The sequence below is a fragment of the Brachyhypopomus gauderio genome, chromosome 13 (assembly GCF_052324685.1).
Source record: "Brachyhypopomus gauderio isolate BG-103 chromosome 13, BGAUD_0.2, whole genome shotgun sequence".
Classification (NCBI taxonomy): Eukaryota; Metazoa; Chordata; class Actinopteri; order Gymnotiformes; family Hypopomidae; genus Brachyhypopomus; species Brachyhypopomus gauderio.
The window spans coordinates 22021955-22027954 of NC_135223.1; positions in this window are offsets into that span (position 1 = coordinate 22021955).

Here is a 6000-nt window from a genome sequence, read left to right on the forward strand (position 1 = left end):
AGGGACAGAAACTAAATGGTTTCAGTAACACCAACAACACATAAGGTTTACGCTTCATGCTGGAAGCCAGCTGCCTAAACCAAACAAAAGGAACGCCACAAACATTGCATCAGTCAACATTTACACTTAAAGCAACAGACGTGATCAAGCCATGAAAAAAAAAAAAACAACTCTGTAGAATCATATCACGAATTCCATAGTCCAAAGTCTAAGGCCTTGTCATCTGCTCCAAAGCAGACATTGGGAGGCATAACAGAGTGGGAGGGAGTGTGGCAGGGGGGCTGAATGCAGGGGGAAACCCAATCTCCTGCTTGTAGCTACCCTCTGCTCCCCCTAGACAAGGCAGCTAGCGAAGGAACCAGCTGTCTCGTACCACGAAGGAGCCGCCCTGAGACCTGCGTCCCCGAGCCTCCATCAGCACACCCTCAGCTCACAGTGCTGGCTCATGACAAAGACATCCACGCTCAGGGGTGGAGGTGCTGGGTAGTGTTTTTGCTTGATAGTAGCTTTGGTTCCAGGAGGCACATGCACAGCTTAGACCTTACACTTCTCTCTGCTAATTCCATGCCCTAGTTTCCATCAAATGTCAATTTGGCTCCAAGGGACAATGTTTCTTGTGCCTTCCTTTGTTTGCATGTTTTGTCATTAGGTGTCACTTCTAACTGCTGCCCTGGGGATCAGCTCCCTGCTGAGTTAGCATCTAGCCGCCATAATCACACTCACGTCACCTGAGTGCACGGGGCCGTGGTCTTCACCTCCTCCCCCACCCTGGAGCACACCCCTGCTTCATCACTGCCCTGATGCCTGGAGCAGAGGGACCCCACAGGGCTCCCTGCCACCACCGACCCTGGGAAGCAGTTGGCAATATGCTCCCGTCGACCATCCAGGATGCGTTAACTTTGCTTTCACGTTCCTCAAAGCCTCATCAATAGCAATGCTAATTAGACATGTGGGCGAGGGTGAGTGTGCTTGCATTTGTTTCATTAATTGACTGCGTGTTTTAATTTGTGTGGCTTCAGGAAAATAGCAGCGGATTTCTCTATAGGTCCAGCAAGTTGCTGATGGTCTGACGTCGACAGCTTGCATGTTAGAGCTTGCTGTCAACATCGGAGCAAGCGTGCCCTGCACTGCGATCAGAGACAGCTTTATTTTATTTTTTTGTCTCAGTGGTGTCTCTCTCTGATACAATAAGTAGTAAATCCACTCCTGCACTCTCGTCCTCAAGCCCTGCTCTTCCACACACAGGAGAGACAGCAGGAGAGAGACAGCACAGGAGAGATAGCAAGGAAGAGACAGCAGGGGAGAGACAGCTGCCCTGCCCCCAGCCCCACACATCTCTGCTCACCCCTCCACCCCCAAGAAGCTCTTCCTGTGTTTACCCAGAACTGCTCTGCAAGTGTCACCCATCTCATTAGATTTCAATTACACTGCACGCTTCCCCTGGAGTGACCCTCCCCCCCCCCCACACACACACACACACACAATCTCTCTCTCTCACACACACACACACACACACACACACACACACACACACACACACACACACACACACACACACACACACAAATATTCTGCTTTTAACAAGCCGTCTCATGAAAATTATCTGTGCAGCTTCCTTTTGGCTTAGTGCAAGAAATGAGAAGGTGATGACCTCTGTCCTTTGTTTGCATGAATATGTCAGTTGAGTTAATCACTGTAAAATGTGCTTTTTATTTAACAAATACATTTTAAAAAGTACTCCTGCTGAGCATAACATGAGTGTGGATGACTCTGATTAATGTGTTTGTGTTTGCCTGTTTTCTATATTTAACCAAGCAGTCTACATCTCTGACCTCCTTTCCCCACTGATCCGAATGTGGTGACATCAGGACACATCAAACTTTGCATGATTTTCTTGAGTAACCCATATATCCATATATCCAATCCTACAATGAGGTCAAATAAGAAAACTGGGTTAATACAGTGTAATCATTAATTAATATATCATTCCATTAATATATCATTTTGATTTGACCACCTTATAAAGAGTCATTTTTATGTTCTCTTTATCACATCATGAGGTACAAAGCAGTTTAACTAATAGATGTCCAGATTCAATCAAAGAATGGGAGGCACTGCACTAAAATACCAAACCAATACCTGAACTGCAGCAGAACCAGCAGCAGAGCCAGCAGTGATCTGCATGTCTTACTTCTACACTCCTCCTTTGTCTCTCTCTTTCTCTCCCCCCTCTCCCCCTCTCTCTCTCTATCCCTCTCTCTCTCTCTCTCTCTCTCTCTCTCTCTCTCTCTCTCTCTCTCTCTCTCTCTCTCTCTCTCCTCTCTCTGTCTCTCTCTCATCCCAGGCTGTGTCTCTTCAGCAAAGGTATCACACTCCCTCTGCAAGCTGAACAAACCCTTTGTTTGGGGAGAAAGGGGATATCATGACTTTAACACCCCCCCCCCCCAAGCCCCACGTGCATGCATGCACATGCACACACACACACACAATCTCTCTCTCTCTCTCTCTCTCTCTCTCTCTCTCTCTCTCTCTCTCTCTCTCTCACACACACACACACACACACACACACACGCACACACACAATCTCTCTCTCTCTCTCTCTCTCACACACACACACACACACACACACACACACACACACACACACACACACACACACACACACACACACACACACACACACACACACACAACCCTGCTTTCACCCCCTCTCTGTTGTCTATGGTCAGTGGATAGGTAATGATTAATGTTTACATGTTCTTTCATTGTTTTCTTATGGTGACCTTGGAGAAGGTTAATAAAGGCTTTTATGGACAGTATCATTATGTGAGTATATCAAATGTTTTATTTATTTATTCAAGAAAACTCTTGAATACCCGAAAGCCTGAAAGTTATACTCATTCAACTCATTAAAACAAGCAGAAAAGGAAATCCAATCTCTCAAACCAGTGAGTGACAGCTTGTTCATAATATTTCAGACAAATAAGGTTCGATTTTTAGACCTAGGACTGGGAAGGCCACACTGTGATACACAGTGTTAATTACTGTTACCCTCCACGTGTATGAGTGTTGAATTGTTCCTCTATACAGGGCATTTATACAAACCATTTGTGAACTCTTGTAATGGCTTAATTTCCATTCAATACAGCTCTCTGTTCCTGTCCAGGCAAACTGTTTCTGTCGGATTGAGCCCCCACGATCGATAACGGAGATCAATAATCCCACACATCTTTTCAATTACTGCTCTTCCTCTCAGGATGTACTGTTTCCGGTTCTCCAACAGCACAGTACAGCACATCTGCTCGGCTGCAATATTAAGCATTACTGCTAATCTGTTTGGACCAAATCAAACTATCTTCCCTCAACATAACCGGCCAGGACAGGCTATAATTCTGGCGCATCGGTGCCTTGTTTACCACTGACAGCAAATGCCGCGCCTGCACCACCGAGACCTCCACATCCTCCAAACGCAAGCACACAAGAACAACAAACGAGGCTCCGGGCCGCAAAGAAAAGCCTCCCAGTCCGTGAAAGCCACCCGGCGCCATAAACAAACAGGCTGTTTTTGAAATGAGAAGGGATCGCATCCCAGCCCTTTCCGCCAGCACACAATGACAGGAAGCGATTAAACAAGATGGGCCTCAGAGAGGCGGAGTGTGGGTCTCCAGCCAGCATGGCAACTGTTTTGTAGATCCATCATCTCCCGCTGGAGATGAAGGCCTAAACACAGCACTAATACACCAGTGAAACACTGAAGACCAGTAGCATGTGCAGATCAATTTGGGTCTCAGAACTTTAGTCACTGTTTTAGGTGATGCAGAAGACAAGCTGATGAGATGTCTGTGTCACAAATACAGCTGTGAACTATTGATCACACCTTACTTTTCTGTTGAGCAAGCTGGAAAGGTCAGTTGTCGTGGTCCTTAAGGAGCTATTATTTCTCCTCTTCATATGCAAGGTGTAATTGTCTTGAGCTGTGATTTGTCGAGTCTTTACAATAGCACTCTGTGATTTCAAATGCTAATGTATTGATTTGTTGCTATTTACAACAGGGTTGTTGTATCAAATGTGTCAAATGCAACTCCTGTGTAAGAAAAATGTGTTTCCTGTTTGTGAAGAGTCTGACATATTGAAACATATAAACAGGCTTAACAATGAGACAGCAGAAGCTCAGAGTGAAGCAACCCCCTGTTGTTCAACACAATTATCTTCAGTAATTAAAAGGGGATGGAATTAAATGTGCATATTATTCACTGTCACCTCTTTCATGATTGCTGCCAATTGACTTGGCAACACAATTTGGTCACATTAAATGATATACATAAAAAAATGATATTGTCAGATTGAGTTTCCCTTTGACACAAAGCCAATTTCTTGGGATTTCTGCTCTTCTGGAAGTGTGAGTTAAGTAACACACACCTTTGCCGTGTGGTGAATAGGCCGTGTCCCCCTCCATTGTAGCATATTTTCTGCGTAACAAAAGGGAAAGTACCGTGCCAGAGGGCTCAGAGTGATGTCACCCCCGCACGCCCCGCGTCACCCGCGTGTGTCTTGGCGCATCCCCGCATGCGCGCGTCCGCGACCCGCACCCTGGACGATCCCCGCTGCCACCTGGCCGGTGACCCCGCGCGCCCGTGAGGTCGCAGGTCCGGACGCTTAAATGGTGCCAGTTGGACTCGCTCGCTGCTCCTCGGTCCTTGGGCGAGCGTCACATGATCTCCAGGTCAGTTCAGAGAACAAAGGCTGTGTTTATGCCCGTGCTTCTAAGAAGAGGGCAGTCCGGTGACCTCGCTTGGGTTTTTCTTTCTTTTTTCTTTTTCTTTTTCTTTTTTTAGAGTCCTGAACATGCAACTACAATTCATGCTGTTCTGGCTTCATGCAAGCTGAACAACATCGTTGTTCTGTAAGAGGAGAGCCATGGAGGAGCTTTTAACATTAAGCAATCATCTCAACTAAAGCCTGATAGATACTGAGAACACAAAGTGGACCCATTTAGTGCATTCTGTTTTTCCCTCATAATTAGCCCCCAGAATGCTAAAGGCCCATTAGGCCCACTAGCATACTGTGATAGGCTATGATGCAGTCTAAGGGAAGCAGAGAATGTCACTACAAAAGGAAGAAAAAAAAATGTGTCCAAAAAGCTCATTGCTTCATATGATTTAGATAGACATTGATAATTACAGCTGATTAACAAGGAATCAGATGTAAGATGAGTGAGTGTATATATACATTGGTATTGGTTTGGTATAGATATGTATAAATGTAAATATATATATTGCATTTACAGCATTTGGCAGACACTAAATGACTTACAGAAATGCCTTATTGTGTACTTGAAAATCATTTCTCTATAGTGCTTATGCATATAGTCCTGAGCCTGAAGAGCCCAGAGTCAAGAGCCTACACAGAAAGATTAAAGACCTAGACCATAAGTGCATCCATTAGTGATAGTTTAAATGCTTTTTAAAGTTTTCAGTAGCGTCTGAAGAGAACAAAGACGTTATTCTGACTGCCAAGGAAATTTCACTCCATTCTGCCTGAGTGCTGAGAAGAGACTGTGGTTCGTCTCCCTTCTCTGTGGAGAGGTGGCAGGTCTAGTCAGCCAACTTGTGGCTTTACATCTGATACTGGAAGCCAGTGGCAGGAACGCAGTAGTGGAGTGATGTGGGAGAACTTCGGTATGTTAAAGACAAGTCATGCCACCGCGCTGTGGATGGGCTGCAGGGACGTAATAGCAGACCCAGATGCAGACGTGCAGCGGGCGGTGGCACTCCAGGCTCCAGATGACATGAAGATAAATAAACACTTGTATAGAGACCCTGGACTCAGACTTGCAACATGTGTCAAGAACGATAACTGGGCGTGCAAAACAACGGGATTGCAGATGCCCCGTTTCTAACACAGTGCTCTTGGTTGGAGAACACATTATATCTCACAAAGCACAGCATACACAGCAGGTCCAGCAGGGTGAAAAGCAGATGAAACTCAAGAATGAGGTGT